Source organism: Marmota monax, unplaced genomic scaffold (genome assembly GCF_021218885.2).
Source record: "Marmota monax isolate L192 unplaced genomic scaffold, Marmota_monax_Labrador192_F-V1.1 WCK01_AAM20220418_F8-fsc00068, whole genome shotgun sequence".
Lineage (NCBI taxonomy): Eukaryota > Metazoa > Chordata > Mammalia > Rodentia > Sciuridae > Marmota > Marmota monax.
The window spans coordinates 4,861,376-4,879,573 of NW_026692352.1; the positions used below are offsets into that span (position 1 = coordinate 4,861,376).

Genomic DNA, 18,198 nt, shown 5'->3' on the forward strand with positions numbered 1-18,198 from the left:
CCTGACACTGATTCTTCCACAAGCTGGGAGGGGCCCCTGGGCTCTGGTGAGCAGATGCCACAAGGAGGGAACTGCCTCGCCTCTGCAAACCACATCTCCCCATCTCCTGGATCACAAAAGCAGATACCATTTAGCTCAGCAGGCAATTATGCTTCTGGCAGGGACTCTCAATTTATATTTTCAAAATTATGAGGTTGCTCATATTTTGCACATTATATTAAATATTTTGCAGCCATCATTTTAGTTTAGACCAGAAGAGTAGTATTTCTCTCTTTCTCTCTCTTTTTGGCTCCAGGTATTTAAAGAAATCTCTGTTAGGTTCTTGACTAACCACTGAAACAGTGGATCAATCTTCACTGACCATACATACATGACAGTGAATAGAGTCTGCAAAAAATAATTTGAAATGTCATTAAATGAACAGACTACTACAGCTCTCAACACTTGACAACATCAAAACTCAATGAAGAGTGAATATCTGATTTCCAAAGTGACTACATTATAATTAAAAAATAGTTTCTATTAAGAAAAAGCATATAAAGATACAGAAAAGTTTTGTCCACTCAAAAGAACAAAATAATTTGGTAGAAACTGTAAGTTTAGTAGACAAAAAAAAAAAAAAGGAAATCACAGACAAAGTACTAAAGGAGACCAGGAAAACAATAAACAAAATGAGAGTATCAAAAAGGAGAAATTGTTAGAAAAAAAAAAAAAAGAGAAACAAAGGGAAATAATTTGGAACTGAAAAGTATAATATTTCACTAGAGGAGTTCAATAGCAATTGAATATGTAGGAAAAACTAAACTTGAAAATAGGACAACTGAAATTGTCCTAAGAGTGGAAATAATTAACCACAATTTATTCATTCCCCTATTGATACACACTTGCATTGTTTCCAATTTTTTCATAATAATAAACAATGTTGCAATGAACATCCTCCTATACCCTGGACATATGTGCATGAGCTAGTTATCTTAGGGCAATAACTCTTAACATCCCTCCACACAATATATATTCTGGTTTAATTTGTTTACAGTGGGCTCTGGGTATCAGTATTTTTTTTTTAAAAAAAGGCAATTGAGAACCACTCAGTTAAGTATATGTTTGATTTGGAATTGCAAAGTTAGAGGCGAGGCATGTCTTCACTTTGTTAGTACTGACAAACTGCCTTCTAAATTAGTTATCAATATGCAGTTCCAATAGCAACATATCTGAGTTTCCATTTCCCCACATTCTTATCAACATTTTGTGTTTTCATTCTTTGCCAACTCAGATGAGTGTAGAATTGTATGTTATGTGTTTTAATTTCTATTTTACTGTTTTTAATGAAGTTGAGCATCTTTTCATATATTTACTGGTCTTTAGGGTTTCCTTTTCTGTGAATTGCCTGCTTTTACCTTTTGTGCATCTAAAATTTTTGTCATTTACCTTTTTATTATCAATATGAAGACACTCCTTGTATGTTTTGGATATTATTCCTTAATGCTTTGTTGGTGGCAAATATCCTTTCCCAATTTATGATTTGTCTTTTTACTTCATATGTTACTTTGATCACACAGATTTAATTTTAAATGTGATCAAATTCAGCAATATTTTCCCTTAAAATTTGTGCCCTTTGTTTCATTTAATAAATGCTCTCCTAATTCCAATGTCATAAAGATGTTTTCTATAATTTTGCCATAAATTATTATAGTAATGGCTCTAATGAATCACACCTTAATTTATCCATGCTCTTATCTACAATGATTCTGGACTTGACTGAATAGACTCAATGACTTGCTTTGGCTAAATGGACATCAGAAACTGTGATGTAACATGAAGCTGGAAAAGTGCTTATGTACTGGGACTTGTGTCTTGGAACACAGCCACCTTCAAGGTTTGCCTGCTAGAGACATGTGACCTAATTTATGGGCAGCACCAACTGCAAGTAATGTAAGTCAGTCAACGTTAGATTACCCTAATGTAGCTGATACAGCCACATGAAAGACCCCAGGTGACATCACCTAGCACAGCATGTATGAGGCCCTGAGTTTAATCCCCAGTATTTCACACAAAACAAAACAACAAAAAACAAACCAAAAACTTTTCTTCTAAAGTTTTGCTTTTCATATTTGGCTTTATAATCTATCTTCAATTAATTTTTGAGTATGGTAAATGATAGGAGTCTTACTGAATATATTTTTTTGTAAGCATCACCCAGTTGAACCCAGCCTAAACTGCTGACCACAGAACTGAGAGCAAATAAAATGATGGTTGTTTAAAACCACCCAGTTTTGGGGTTGTTTGTTACATAACATAAGCAATATAGTTTTTTCCTTAAGTAACCCTTCCACCTTGAGCATGGTAGTACTACTACTGGGGAGGGTGAGGCAGGAGGATGGTAAGTTCCAAGCCAGCCTGGGCAGTTAGTGAAACCTTGTCTCAAAACAAAATTTTAACAAGGGCTAAGGATGTAGCTTAGTGGTGGAGTGCTTGCCTAGCAGGTACAAGGTCCTGAGTTCAATCCCCAGTACCCTGAAAGAAAAGAGGGAAGAAAGGAAGGAAAGAAAAGGAAGAGAGAGGAAGAAAAAAGGAAGCCCCCCAAACCTTTCTTTGAAAGTTTTGCTTTTCAGATTTGAATTTATAATTCATATTCAGTTTATTTTTAGTGTGGTAAAAGATAGGGGTCTCACTGAATATAGTTTCATGAGACTAACCTGTTTTTCTAGCATTGTTTATTTAACAATCTATATATGTGTATTTGAAATGTTATATTTATCATGTACGTAGTTCCATATGTTGGTCTCTTTTTAGGCTCTCTGCTTTGTCCCATTAGACTATTTAGTTATCTTGGCACCAATACCACTTTGCTTATTACCGTTTTAAAGTTTCAATATCTGATAGGAAGCTTTCTTTATTTGCCTACCTAATATCTTGTGGTTCCTTTAAGAGATCTGCAAATCATCTTAATGAATAGGCTGTTCTCTAAGTTCAGATTTGACCTAATACATTATTTTTCAATTCTAGAGAATCATCTTCACCAAAGCCTCATGAAAGAAAGGTAGGTAAAAAGATACTGAAGAGCTGTAGAGATGGGAGGTACTCAGAATGGCCAGGGGAAATTCTCTGTTCATGAACAGTGTGTGCTCCCTGTTGGAAGCAGTAAGTTCTGCTGCTATAGGAATTTCCCAAGGGTTGAGTGAAGGAAAGACTCAGAAACCTGAGACTTCAAAGACCTCAGGATAGGCAGAGGCTCTGAGTGATGTGCCTGGCTTGGTCCTGGCTGCACGTCTCTTTTCAGTTTTGGTCCCCCAGTGGTTGCTTTTGCTGCTGTCGTGGCTGCTGTTGATCGTATTTGGCTCAGTAGTTGAACCACAACCATACTTTGGTGCTTGTTTCTAGCCAATATTCCTCTCTCTTTGTAGCTTGAGTACAGGTTATCCTCAGAGTTTCTTCAACTCTTCTAGATGTTTCCTACTATAGATGGTATATTCCTGATACTGTTTCTGACAAAGGGATGTAGGGATTAGTTCCTAGGATTCTTGCATCCTTTACACCTGTTCTACTCCCTCATGGATGTTAGTTAGCTGCCTGACTCCTTTGCTCTGGTCATTGTAGCATGAAGCTGATTTTGATTCTCCACATGGCTGGTTGGGTAAGTCTGCTCCAAGAAGTAATGTTCCCCATATGCAGGTCCAAAGCCTAGTTTGGGGGAGCAGTCCAATTTATGTTTTCTAATCCAATTTGCTGGAAACAGATACCATGTCTTAATCCTCATCTGATGTCAATGAACATTTCTGCATTATTTCAGTATTCATCAGAAGAGAGGTAGAAATGATGGGACATCCGTCTAATCTCAACAGTTTTTAAAACCTGATCTGAGGCTTCTCTTGGCCAGATCATATATGCCACTCCCATTAATGATTGTGTTATTTTATTATCTTAAATCTATAAGAGCCAAATTATTATCCTTATTTTATAGGTGAAGCTTAGGGAAGATAAATGACTTGCTCAGTTTCATAGACCAGTAAGTGGAAGAGTTGGGATTTGAATACATATTGTTGCAATTGCAAAAATTCTGCTGATAATAATTGAAGTTTAAAATAATAATAGCCATAGTAGTACTGATAATGCTTTATTTAAACGACAATAAAATAATTATATAATCTAATAATTACAATAAAATAATAACATGCTTATAATTTATTTTTGAAAAAACAAATAGGTGCATAATAACACTGTTTCATAGACCTGATATGTTTTATGATAGCCCCTATATTAAATTCATACATTTAAAAAGTCAGTTGGAAACCAGGTAAATATCCTTTGATTCATGTTGATATAGAATATTTGTTAGGAGTAAGGAATTGCTTCTGTGCTTATTCAGTCGATCCAAGAACTGAGCTGCTGTGCCAGATAGTGCCAAAACCCTTTTCTGGTTTGGCATTCAAATGCTGTTGAAAAAAAGAAAGAAAATAAAAGAAAAAAGGAAAAGAAATGCTCTCTTTCTGCAGAGGTTACTAACCTAAGGGTACTGGATATCTTCTACTTGTTCCTTCAAACCCACCCTCCACCATTTTATGGCCCACTCAGTGCCTCAGGAGGTTGACCCTAAGGAATTCATCCACAGGCTTTCTTCTGGCTTCTGGTGGGGCCAAACTATGGAGAATACCAGCAGGTGATTGGAGGGAGGAAGTGGTTGAGGTTGGAAAGCAATCTGATTTATCCCTTTCAGGTGGCCCTCTCCACACAGCCCTGTCAGTCTCTGGTTCCTTCCCCTCATCCCTTAAGGCTTGGAAGTGGTACTATCTCCCTACCAGGCTATTTCCAGCTCTGTGGCACTGCACTATTCTTGGTGGTATTTTTTACCCAGATCTTTGTAAATAGTCCAGTTTTTTAAAATTTTTTTTTTTGAGAGAGAGAGAGGAGAGAGGGGGGGGGAGGGAGGGAATTTTTTAATATTTATTTTTCAGTTTTCGGTGGACACAACATCTTTATTTTATTTTTATGTGGTGCTGAGGACCGAACCCAGCATCCCGCGCATGCCAGGCGAGCGTGTTACCGGTTGAGCCATATCCCCAGCAATAGTCTAGTTTATTATACTCTTCTCAGATTATTCATTCTAAAAGGGCACCTCTTTCCTGTTGCAACCCTCACCAATAGACTGATCAAGTTCTTGCCACATTGTGAAAAGATACATGTTTAGTAGAAGAGAATAAGAGAAAAGGGGAGGGAGAGAGAGAGAGAGAGAGAGAGAGAGAGAGAGAGAGAGAGAGAGAGGTGTCCAAGTGCTGTGGAGCCCCTAATTCTAGTCCCCAAGGTCCTAATCTCTGCAGCTCCTCCTTCCATTCTATGAATTACCTCATGGACTTATTATTAGATTATTTTTATTACTGTTAACTGTATCTTCCATGGCATGAAGGCAAGTAATAGGAGGCCCATTAATGTTTGAGTTGGGTTTTCTGTTACTTGCCATGAATTGGACTAGAATAGTTTGTGGTTTATGAAACTGAAAGGTCCAGAGTAAGGTTGTACTTCAGAATTAATTGATCTACTAGCTTGACAGTGTCACCAAAAACTCTGTTTGTCCTCCAGTGTCAGCTTCATTCTAAACTGGCTTTCTACAGAGTTGTAGAAAGACATGCACATGTACCCTCTTCACATTTGGTGGGAGACAGTTTCTTTCAGGTGCTCTCAGAAAATACAAGAAGTTCATTCCCAGAAACCCTCAGCAGAACTTTCTTTTCTTCTTATTGGCTGAGATAGTGTCACATGCCCATCTTTGAGACAGTAGCCAAAGCCAGGAAATAAAATGTGCTGATTTATGTAAACCTGAGCCATGAGCTCTGCCTCTTGAGTCAGGGATGAGATTGCCTTCTCCAAAAGCACTTGGGCTCCACAGTATAGAAGTAAGGGGGAGAATGAAAATAAACAACAATTAGGGGAGCTACTAAGAGAAAAGGGGATTAATATCAGGAGCTAACCATAAATATCTTCTATACCTGCCCAGCAACAAAGCCAATATTCTATATCCTGCTTAAACTGTTTTATGTTAGGTTTCCTTCTTGTCTAGGAAGATCTTGGTACTTATCTCTGCCATTGACTAGCTGTGTGACTTTGGGCACAGACAGAAGCCATCTCAGCCTTAGCTTCTGCTTCTGTAAAATTAAGATTATCTAACTGATAAAATTGCTGGAGGCTTGAGTGAGATGATAGATTTTGTTTTTCTTTCTTTCTTTCTTTCTTTCTTTCTTTCTTATAGTTGTAGATGGACAGAATGCCTTTATTTTATTTGTATATTTTCCTGTTGTGCTAAGGATCGAACCCAGTGCCTCACACATGCTGGGCAAGCACTATGCCATTGAGCTACAGCCCCAGCCCTGAGATGAGAGATTTTTAAAAAGCACTTTGTAACCTATATTAAATAAAAGTAAGAGCCCTTTTTAAAATTTTTATTTTATTGTGATGAGTACACTTAACATGAGATCTACTCTCTTAACAGATTTTTTTTTATTGGTTGTTCAAAACATTACAAAGCTCATGACATATCATCTTTCATACATTTGATTCAAATGGGTTATGAACTCCCATTTTTACCCCAAATACAAGTTGCAGAATCACATCGGTTACACATCCACATTTTTACATAATGCCATATTAGTGACTGTTGTATTCTGCTACCTTTCCTATCCCCTACTATCACCCCTCCCCTTCCCTCCCATCTTCCCTCTCTACCCCATCTGCTGTTATTCAATTCTCTCCCTTGTTTTTTTTTCCCCTTTCCCCTCACAAACTCTTATATGTAATTTTGTGTAACAATGAGGGTCTCCTTCCATTTCCATACAGTTTCCCTTCTCTCTCCCTTTCTTTCCCCCCACTCGTCTCTGTTTAATGTTAATCTTTTCCTCATGCTCTTCCTCCCTGTTCTGTTCTTAGTTGCTCTCTTTATATCAAAGAAGACATTTGGCATTTGTTTTTTAAGGATTGGCTAGCTTCACTTAGCATAATCTGCTCTAATGCCATCCATTTCCCTGCAAATTCCATGATTTTGTCATTTTTTAGTGCTGCGTAATACTCCATTGTGTATAAATGCCACATTTTTTTTATCCATTCATCTATTGAAGGGCATCTAGGTTGATTCCAGAGTCTAGCTATTGTGAATTGTGCTGCTATGATCATTGATGTGGCAGTATCCCTATAGTATGCTCTTTTAAGGTCCTCAGGGAATAGACCCAGAAGGGCGATAGCTGGGTCAAATGGTGGTTCCATTCCCAGCTTTCCCGGGAATCTCCATACTGCTTTCCATATTGGCCGCACCAATTTGCAGTCCCACCAGCAATGTACAAGTGTACCCTTTTCCTTTAAGTGCACAATATGGTATTGTTTGCTGTAGGCACATAGCATTGTTCTCATCATACCCTGGAGATCATGTTGCTCTCTTTGGTGAACAAATTAAATATTCCCACCTGACTTAAAAATGCTAGATTGTTAACAACCTCCCTAAGGTTTAATTCTCTCCCCTTTCCTTAGACTTTTCCCTGAACTAGTAAGAGCCAGAGTTGGTTTGAATTAGAGGTTCTTCTTCATTGCCCCGATAAAGAACAAAAATGTATGGTAATTCTAGTTGGTCAGCTCAAAAGTACTTATTGAGCACTTTGGGGTGTCTCTTCCTGTGCAAGACCAAATATAGCTATAACAGTTAGTGTGAATTATGACAGGAAAGCAAACTTCTATGCTGCTGGAGAGTAGTTAGGCAGCAGTTATTGTGTTACCTTCAAGGGTTTATACAAGCTCCCGTCAATGTAAGAACTTTTCTGGCTTGACTGTGATAAGGAAGAAAGTATTAAGAAAGTGACAATATGATTAGGAAATGTAGCAAGGTGGCTTTTAGTAGACCATAGAGAGCTTAAGAAACCTATGAATCTCAGTGTTCCCCTTTCTAGTCACCTGGAGATGAATACTCTGAGAAAATGGTAACTGGGTTCAGTTTTAAAAATGGCTTTTAATAATCAGAATAATATGGAAATATGGGCAAAGATGCTTCCTCCCTGCAACTGCACACAGTTGTTAATTACAGTGAATATCTTAGATTCTAAGGCTGTCATGTTTCTCACTGAGAAAACATTTTCCAAATACTACTCTCTTTGCCCTGTCCTATTTGATGTGCATTAGTGAATATGAGAAGGAGGAATATATTTTATTGAAATATATTTAGAAACACACATACCCCTTTAATACCCACTGGCTTAAATGCATTTTGAGTACCCAAGAGCTCCTACTCTTCTCATCCAGTGTTTTCTCCTATAGAAGTAAAGAAGCTTAAGGAATACATAAGTAACTTCATGGTCCACAACCCAATAGCCAGCACATAAGCTTAGGTTCTGTGGTTCTAAATCCAGTTTCTTTCCCACTATTCTTTAGCTGCTTCACTCCTTGTCCACATAAACCTCAATAAAGAGTGTTGGGAAATGTGTTCTCTTATGTTTAGGGTATGATAACCGAATACAAGATAAATAAAATATATATGTGCATATATGTTATACATATGCATATATATAAAGGTTCTTGGTTTTATTAGTATTTTTTTATCCAGTTAGGAATATAGGACAGATCCACAAAAGGATTTTTTAAAAGGAGCATGTATTTAGTGGTTAATAAAAAAACTTAAACCAGTGAAGCATGACAAGTAATTTGTTGCTAATAATAAGGTAGCAAATTTTGCAAATGATTTTCCTTTAAAGCAGTCATAGGGATGATAAAGACTTTCTCATTCACTTGCCTTTCAGTGGCATTCTTTAACTGTGAAGAAAGGAGTGGTATTCTGACACCAGCTAGTCAGAGATTATAAACTGTGCATAAAAATAAATAAATTTACATGTAAAACAAATCTATTAAGTGGTTTTCCCCTGTGGAGATGAAAGAAAGACTGAGAACAATAAATACATAATAGGAATTTGGAATTTTCTAAAGTAGATAATTATTGAAAGTTGATGATTTGGGACATTTTTTTAGAGGACATGGAGGTAGAGAAAGTATAGTATTGATTGATAAAAGTATAGTATTTAAACAGACTGTGGAGAGATTATGGGGAAGGGGAGGATGCCTTCACTCCAAGCCCTAGAAGTGGCAAGTAAAAAAATGACATAGAGCAAAGAGAACCGACATTAAATGAATGATTGCTACATGGCAGGAAATTTGCTACATACTTAACCTATTATTTCTTTTAATGCTCACAAGAACCTGGGATAATTGGATTACAATCTATATAATTTCAATTGTATACAATAATTGGGATAAACAATCGAAATTGTATAGATAATGAAATTGATATCAGGAAATAAAATGTAATTTCCTGCGGTCCATTAGCTAGGAATTGAAGGAGACTAAATATCACAGTTCTTTTCAGTAGCTCTCATCAAGGCCACTATCTAAGGAAGCTGGTCTTGCTGGGAGGATGAGAGGCCAAAGGAAGGTTCCTTTTCAAGCCAGACACATAAGTGAGATGATGGTGAACCTTCCAGCCCAGCCAACCCTCCAGCTGAGCAACTGCAGGAGAAGCCAGCAGAGGAACTGTCCTGCCAGTCCACAAAACTGTGAGAAGAAATAGTTGTTGTTCTGAGCTGCTATATTATAAAGAGGTTTGTTATTAGGTAACTGAAATGGACAGGTTTTGATGTTAGGTCTTCCTTGTTGCAAAGATCGTATTCTTTCCAAAATACATACTACTACTTGGTCACCTATGACATAGCAATTCTTGATAAGGTAATCTATAACTCTCCTTTAAATTGTTTTAAAAATTACAGTATTAGATCTATAGAATTGGTAAAACCCAAGGTATGTTTGGAAAACAGTAGGCTCGTCTAATTAAGGTAGAAAGTTGTTGTAGAAGAAATAGAGGAAGGAAGAGTCTTATAGCACAGTGATTCAGAGTAAGAGCCGGGTTTGTGTCCTAGCTCAACTGCTCAGCAGCTTTATGACTTCTAGCGTCATAGAATTTCTCTGTGTTTTGGTATTGCCATCTGTTAAAAAGTAATAAAAATAGAACCTGCCTCAAAGGCTTGTTGCAAATGAGGTAACATAAGTAAAAAACTTAGAGCAGGAGCTGACTCATAGTGAGCACTCAAGTCATGGTCATCAAGCAGATGGGCAGCCCAGCCTACCATCAAGGTGAGGGGGACATCCCAAAGGCAGAATTTTATTCTGATAATGTGTTTGCTTTTGACAGTAGCACAGACCTTCTAAAGATTTAAGTGTCTGCTCAATTTTTGTGGATGGACTACTGAATTTTTTTCATCTTTTTGTCAAAGGTAGGAAAGGCTTATATTATAATGATAGCTAGTATAAGTCCCATTAGGGTAATAAATCCTTAATATCTGTATTGTATGTTCACCTATAAAACATTTCAAATCTTTTTGTCATTTGATTTCTAGTGTGCAAATAATTAGGAACATGAAGTCAGAGTTCTAGTCACTGATTCAACAAATAGTTTTGCAGCATTTATCATTGGTATCAGGTTCTTTTCTGGGTCAGGAGGAAAATAATGGAAAGGTAAACAGAAATTGTCTCTGTTGTCACAGATTTTACAGAAGAGCAGAGAAGAGAGATGAAGTCAGCAGGTGATTACTATACAGCATGGAGACCTTTTTGTTAGAGTAAGCATGGGGTGTTACCAGATCTTCCAGGAAGTATTCCTGACTCAGGGTGGGGAGAGAAACCAAATACAATGTATTTCACCTCTTGAAATGATGTGATCTAAATGGATACTCAAGAGATAAGTAGGAGTTGGCCAGGATTGTTTCTGAAATTTTATAAGACTAGCTCGCTTAAATAGTGAGCTCATGCAGAGGAGCAGTGAAGAGAATGCCACATTATTGAGGTCAACATCTGGTACTGGAATTTCATTCCTGACAGCTGAGAATAAGACAAAGTCTAGTTGATCATAACCCAAAGGTGAATAATGTAGTGAAAGTGACCAGAGAAGGCATCTCACGAGGTTTTCCTAGAGAGAAAAGAATGGGGAAAAGTGAGATTAAGAGTAGTTCATTTCTCAGGTCATAAACAGGCAGAAAAACAAAGGGAAGCATAATGGGAAAGTCAAGTTTCAGATAACCTAGAATCTGATCTTGGTTTAGCCATAAACTCCTTTTTTATTATGTGATGTTGGATAAGGAATTTTCCTTCTTTGAGACTCCGGTTTCTCCAACTATAAACTATGTGGGTTGAAGGAGACAAGAACTGAACACTCATCACAGAAGTCAGCCAAGCTATATTGAGTAGCTTAGTGCTACAGTTCAGCAACACTGACACTCCAGCCACAGCCTGGCCAGAGCATAAAGGAATGTAGGACCTGATACTGAGCCAATGAAGTCACTAAGTAACAATTCTAGAAAGGAAACTAACTTTTGTAATTCATGGCTCACTTCTGTGCTTACTGAAGGTTTGCAGAGGAAAGCACACTGTGATTTTATTTAGTTTCCTGTCTCCCTCCTGATCTTGGCACCCTCCTGCTTTCCTCTTTCTATTATAGAACTCAGAGAAGGTATATGGAGAAATGATCTTAGAGGAGCAGGGCCCAAAATAAAGAAAACTGATTGCAAATGGTGACACTTCAGATCTCAGTGGGAGAATGATCTTTAGAATACTGTGGTGGACATCAATCATTTTGTCTGCCTAGTACCCATTCTTTCTTCTTGGAACAGTATCCCCCTTTTTTTCAACACTGATTCCCCCACTCCAATCTAGTAGTTCTGGTAAAGATTGAAAATCATTAGCACAAGGGTAGATGTGTCACTTCAAGCCAGGGTGAGGAGAGATTTTGCCAATTTTAAATAAGGATAGGGGCTCAGTTCCTCTCAGATGGCAAAACAGTGAGATGGAGCCAGAAGCTATTAGTAGCCGTGTCCTTTGCTGTGAGGAGGAAACTGGTCTGTACTCAGTAGGCTGACACCCAGAGAAAAGAGGAAGGTGACACAGCATAGGAGGGTGAGAAGAAGAGGAGAATGAGAATACAGTCCGCTGGGCATAGTGGTACCTGCCTGTAATCCCAGCTACTGGGGAGGCTGAGACAGAGGATCACATATTCAAGACTAGCCTTGGCAATTTAGTAAGATCCTGCCTCAAAACAAAAAAATATATATAAAGGGCTGAAATGTAACTCAGTGATAAAGCACCCCTGGTTCAATCCCCAGTACCAAAAATAAAGAAAAGAATACAGTCTACTTTGTGGCATTATTATATCTATTTCCAGCGCTTCTTATGTGAAGCAATAAATTTGTCCTTTGACATTTTGGGCTTTCTGTCCCTAGCATTCAGCTCTTTCCCTGACCTCAACTCTCAGGTCATAAACATGCAAAAAAACAAAGGGAAGTTTAATGGGAAAATCAAGTGTCAGATAACCTGGAATCCGATCTTGGGTTAGCTGTGAGCTCCCTTTTATTATGTGATGTTAGATAAGAAATTTTCCCTCTCTGAGACTCTGGTTTCTCCGTCTATAAGCTATGTGGGTTACACCATTTGAAAGAAGACAAATTTTCTGCTGGAGGTGACTACATATGATTCAGCTTCCCTGGGGCAGCCCCTTACTTCTCATGTGTTCAGTATTTTTGTGGTTTACCAGGTGATACTTCTGGTGTGTGTGTGTGTGTGTGTGTGTGTGTGTGTGTGGTAGTGGGAGTTGAACCCAGGGATGCTTTACCACTGTGCAACATACCCAGCCCTTTTTATTTTTTCTTTTGAGACAGGAACTTACTAAGTTGCATAGGGCCTTGCTAAATTGCTGAGGCTGGCGTTGAACTTGTTATCCTCCTGCCTCAAAATCCGAATTCACTCCGAATTACAGGCATGCACCATTGCATCCAGTTAGATTAAGATCTTGAGCCCAGGATATAGCTAGTACTATTTGCTAGAAATGCCAAGCTCTCTGTCCACTTGGGCAAGAGCCTTAAAGTGATTCAGAATATGTTGTTCATTCAGTCAACAAACATCATTGAGCCTGTGCTAGGACAAAGTGCCATTCTAGGACCCAAGTATAGGACTAACTAGGACATGGTCTCTGTCCTCACAAAGATGATAATCTAGCATAATATATATCCCAGAAAACAGGAAATTAAGATAAAGTATGGTAGATGGAATGGTGGAAGGAGTTTTAAGTAGCTATGAGAAGCACTAAACTTGTTTTGATAAGAGTTAGGGAAGGTGATAAATTGAAATGCATTCTGCTGTCATGTACAAATAAATAGAACAAATAAAAATTAAAAAAAAAAAAAGAGTTAGGGAAGGACTGTCAGCAGGGCTAGTGCCAGTCCCTATTGTAACTTTCTGTGAAACAGAAAGAGAAGAACAAAAAGGAGAAATAAGCATCCTTTCCTCAAAACTCTTGATGCCAAATGACAGAAATTTGTCTTAAACTTTTATAAGTCTGTATTCACTATGCTGTGTTCAGCACACCCTAGGTGTATGCAGCCAGCACAGCTGTGTGTGGCACTCTGCTTCCCGGAGGAAATTACATTTAGGCTGAGATCGAAGGGCCAGAGTACATTAGCAGGCTGCCTACCTGAAGGCCTCAGGCCTGTCCCAGAACGGGGTCAGCTGCCAAATGTGCCATTATTTATTGAGGCAGTATGGCCCTCCTGTGGCTGCTCTGGTGTCCTCTCTGAAGCCACAATTCCTTCTCCTTCTTTTTAGTCTGGTCTTCCATGGAACCCTGAGCACTCTGTCCCTGCAGGTCATTCAATCTCCCCAGATCTGTTTGTCTATCGGGGACTAGGTTAAGAGTTTGTGTTTCTGGACTGTGGCCTGCAGTGGTGCTTAATTCAAAAAGGAAGTAACCCCAAGAGAAAACCTGATCCTCTCTGGGAGGCCTAGCCTGGAAGGTTAAGTATCAGAAGGCCTGAGGATTGCATAGCCTTTTCATGATTGGCTGCTAATTATGTTATTCCCTGGACTGCAGTTTTTTGTTTCCTTCTTTTTCTTTCTCTCTTTCTTTCTTTTTCTTTCTTTCATCTGTGGCATTTTCTTAGCTCAATAGGAGAAACTAATAAGGGTATATGCGCCCCTGTTATTTATAGAATCCTAAAATATTAGGCCTGGGGAAAAAACCCTTTCAGCATTCTTATCTAAGTGGAAATGAAAGCAAATGCAGATTTAAAGGAGTGTAGAAATTGTTTGTTTTTATAAGAAAAAAAAACTGGAAGAGAGCTCAGTACAGTTTCATGTTTTCTTTAGTTACATTGAGGGTTCGTGTGTTGCTGAAATATATATATGAATCACAGATCTTTTAGAACCAGCTGACAGGTGGGACAACTTTCCTTCTCCAACCATCTGCACCTCTGTGTAAAGATAGAACAGGGCTGGGGCTGTAGCTCAGTGGTAGAGCGCTTGCCTGGCATGCGTGAAGCACTGGGTTCAATCCTTGGCACCACATAAAAATAAACAAATAAAATACAGCATTCTGTTCATCTACAACTACAAAAAAAAATTTTTTTTTAAAGATAGAACAGGGTCATATTTCAATGCCCTGGTATCTCAATCATGAAATTAGCTCCACCTTAAGATGTTACTGGTCCCCATTACCAGACTCCACACCCATGGTAATGCTTGTTAGGTTAGGGTAGGGGGTGAGGATATTATGTTGTGATATGATGATATATTATTTCTGGGTTCATGGGGAATTCTTTCCATCCCGTTCCTCTTCTCTTTCTTGCTTCTCTGTAAGCTCTTCCAAGATTATCTTAAAGAAGCTGTTAGAATTCTAGACTATTCAAATGGAAGAACTTTCAAGAGTATCTGGCTTAGCTCTGCAGACTATAGCCAAGGAGCACAGGCCCAAAGGGGCATTGAGTGACAAAGGTCAGCCAGGGTGTAGAGGCAGAGATTAGACATCATAGCCAGTGCTCTACTACTGACGCTTTCTTTTGTGCCAGGTGATTAAATTGGAATGAATTTTTTGTACGGTTCTAAATAGCCTTCTGTCTTACTTCTTCTAGCTACAAATTGCTCTTTTCTAGTTCCTTCCTCTTCCCTCCATTCTCAAATTTTGAATCTTGTCCAGTAGCCACAACAGGTGTTGGGCCTGCATCTCAGCAAATCCTGAATCTTGGCTGGCAGGGTCCTGGGGGTGGAGCATGCCCTTGCACTACCAAACTGGCTGCCAGATCAGTTTCAAGGTCTTTTTGGCAATCTCCAAGGCCAATTCTACTAAAAGGCTCCTATGTCCTTGGAGCATTCAGTGAATGGCATGAAAACTAAAATCTGCTCTGAGCTCCCCAAAGGTAAGGGATATTTTATTGCAAACTTACTTTGAGCTCCCTAAGGATTATTTTCTTTCATATTGACCTGGTGTTAATATACAACGGAGGTTATTAAGACATGCGTATTGTTGACAATAATGGTCATAACAACTCATCTAATTGCCTGAAATCTTCCCATACTAGCCCTTTTTTAGCTTTTTATGCCACTGGAAAGGGAAGGGCTGCTGCAGTGCCTAATACAATATCTTTTCTACACGTATTAAATATTTGTAATAAATATTATTACAATTGAGATAACTTTTATCAAAACAGGTTTAGTGTTCAATAGACCTCAGTTTGAGTTTAAATAATGTCCACATAGGCCAGCCTTAGCAACTGGCAAGGCCCTAAGCAACTTAGCGGGACCCTTCCTCAAAATAAAAATAAAAAGGGCTGGGAGTATGGCTCAGTGGTTAAGCACCCCTAGGTCCATTCTCTAGAACTATCCCCCCAAATTATGTCCATTTTTGTAATTCAGACTGTGGGCATGTGCATCCATGGGGCAGCCCTAGGGGGTGTGCTGCTCAGATCTCCTAAGGAACCTGCTGGGAGGAGTATAGTCAGCTGCTGGCATCTAGGTGCACCTTCCAGGATTTATTGCAGTGTTTACCCTCACCCACCTCACTCCATTACAGTCTCCCTGGTACTAAAGCTAGCTCATATCTGCCCAACACAGAGCTCCTCAAACAGACAATCTCAGCTTCCCATCGACCTAGCTGAGACTTTCTCAAAGCCCCATCAAAGTCTGAGACTCCCTCTACTTGATCCTTCCCTCTGTTTTTAAACTGGTATTAGACCTGCATCACAATCTGAGGCTCTCCCACCTACACCAGATGCCTCACACCTTTATGCTTTCATAGGTGTTTCCCCCAATAAATTTCTTGCACTTCTTACTCCATCTTGATCTGTTTCCCTGTGGATCCATACAGGCACTCCAACCCAGTAGGCCCGAATCACAAAAAGTCTGTTTTTCCTGAGGGCTTTAGGTCTCTCCTAGGAGAGAACTCATTCTAAAGAAAGTGAAAAGTTAAGCAATGTGAGTTCAGTAACAGAATCTTCAAAAGCAAGGAGGAGCGGATCCAAATTCAACATTGGGTTTAGCATGCAATTTTGTTTCTTGGGTTCATGGCAGCCCCACATTGCCATTGGCCCTACGGCAAGCCCACCAGCAGTTTATATTTAGTAATTTGTGGAAATAAAATGGGGGTGAGGGAGAAATCAGAAATATATATAAGAATCACTTTACTAAAAACTATGAGTCAAAAGGGCACATGTAATACCTATTAAAGGCCCAAGTGACATACAGCGTGATGGGTGGACAGGTGATCTTCTCCCCTCTGTAAGTTCTATATAATGGATTCCACATACTGAGAACTCTAAGAATCCATGCCACCTGGCATCTCATCAGTATAGCTTGTGAGATTCACCCTTTAAGCCTCTCAGATATTAAGAGGAGCATTTCTCAAGGAGCTAGGGGCCTTTGTTAACAGGTGGAGGCAAGAGGTCACAAAACTATCTAACAATTCTAATCACAGACCATCAGAGCTGAAAAGAACCATAGAGATCATCTAGTCAGCTGGTTTCCAAACTAAGTCCCGTAGAGATTTTCAAGGGCTTGCTACAGATTAAATCTAAAAGTGTGGTAGTTTAAAGAAAGGAGAGATTAGGGCTGGGGATGTAGCTCAGTGGTGTAGCAGTTGCCTGGCATATTTGAGGCACTGGGCTCAATCCCCAGCACCAAAATAAAAAAATAAAAAGAGGCATGAGGTTAATTTGATTCAAGAGAGTATTGAATAAAAGTAAAGGGACAGGGGCTGGGGCTGTAGCTCAGTGGTAGAATGCTTGCCCTGTGGTAGAGTGAGGCCCTGGGTTCAATCCTCAGCACCATATAAAGATAAATAAATAAAATAAAGGTATTAAGTCCATCTACAACTATAAAAAAAAATAGAAATTAAAAAAAGTAAAGGGATAAGCAGGTGAATTTATCAGTGTAGGTCAAATGGCTAATAAGTTGTGGAGCTGAGAATTCTGATTTTCCTGTTTCTCATGTGACTTTAAATGGGACATTAGCTTTTAATTTTGTAATGTGAAGACTATGAGAAAATTACCCAAAATGGAAAGAATTTTGGGGTCGTGGTGTATGTTTTGTCTTTGTATTCTCAGTCCTGGGAGAGAGGCATATTGGATCTGCCTTTTGGATGCAACTGGGTGACTCTAAACAAGTATGCTTTTCCTGGAATCTGGTTTTCATTACTTGTGTATTCTCAGGCTCAAAAGGACAGGGATGCCGGCAGAAAGGCCTAATGGAAGGAATATGTGTGCTTCTAATTTGAAATAAGAACAACCACACCCCACAGATCTAAACCCATGGAAACTTCCACTGCCCTAAAGCAGTATATAGAGCAGCATTTCTGAAAGAGTTTTAAGAGATATTTAATGTGTTCCTGAAAGAGGTTTTCATATCAGATATTTTTGTTCCATATTATATTCCTTCTTGGAGATTCATGTTGCAGAGAGAAATGTCTGAAAAACTCTGCAAAAGATGTCTATTTAACCTTAAACCAATGTTTTACAAATTTTCTTGTTGATGGAAAATTTTATTCATGGGATATCTATAATCACTACACAAAACCCACTTGGGAAATGCTGGGAACAAAGAAGGTCTGGGTTGCAGTCCTGGCTTTGCCACTGACTTGCATTTTTACTCTTCTTTGAGCTTCAGTTTCCTCATCTGCATAAGGAGAGGATTAGAATCAATGATCTAGAGAGGAAAAAAAAGACAACAATTTATTGCACACCTCATGTGTGCCACCCTGATCATGCAATCAGGGCTTTGTGCTTAAAAGAGCCTTGCACTTTGTTTAATACTCTGCTGTCACCATCTGGAAATTCTTTATCATTTTTAACAAGGGGCCCCATATTTTTGTTTTGG

General features: G+C 38.8%; 1 protein-coding gene across 3 annotated transcripts in view; it reads right to left on the reverse strand.

Annotated features, from left to right (window-relative positions):
- Window positions 1–4,101: 4,101 nt before the first annotated feature.
- The window catches only part of Kcne3 (potassium voltage-gated channel subfamily E regulatory subunit 3), a 30,718-nt gene continuing 16,621 nt past the window's right edge, over window positions 4,102–18,198 (reverse strand). For 2 of the 3 annotated variants that reach the window (XR_009226587.1, XR_006851287.2), the window contains one exon: window positions 4,102–4,433. The gene's annotated coding sequence lies outside the window, so the exon portion shown is untranslated. Of the gene's footprint in view, window positions 4,434–6,726; window positions 18,028–18,198 lie in introns of those variants that run through there. The other variant, XR_006851288.2, reaches the window with a different exon arrangement.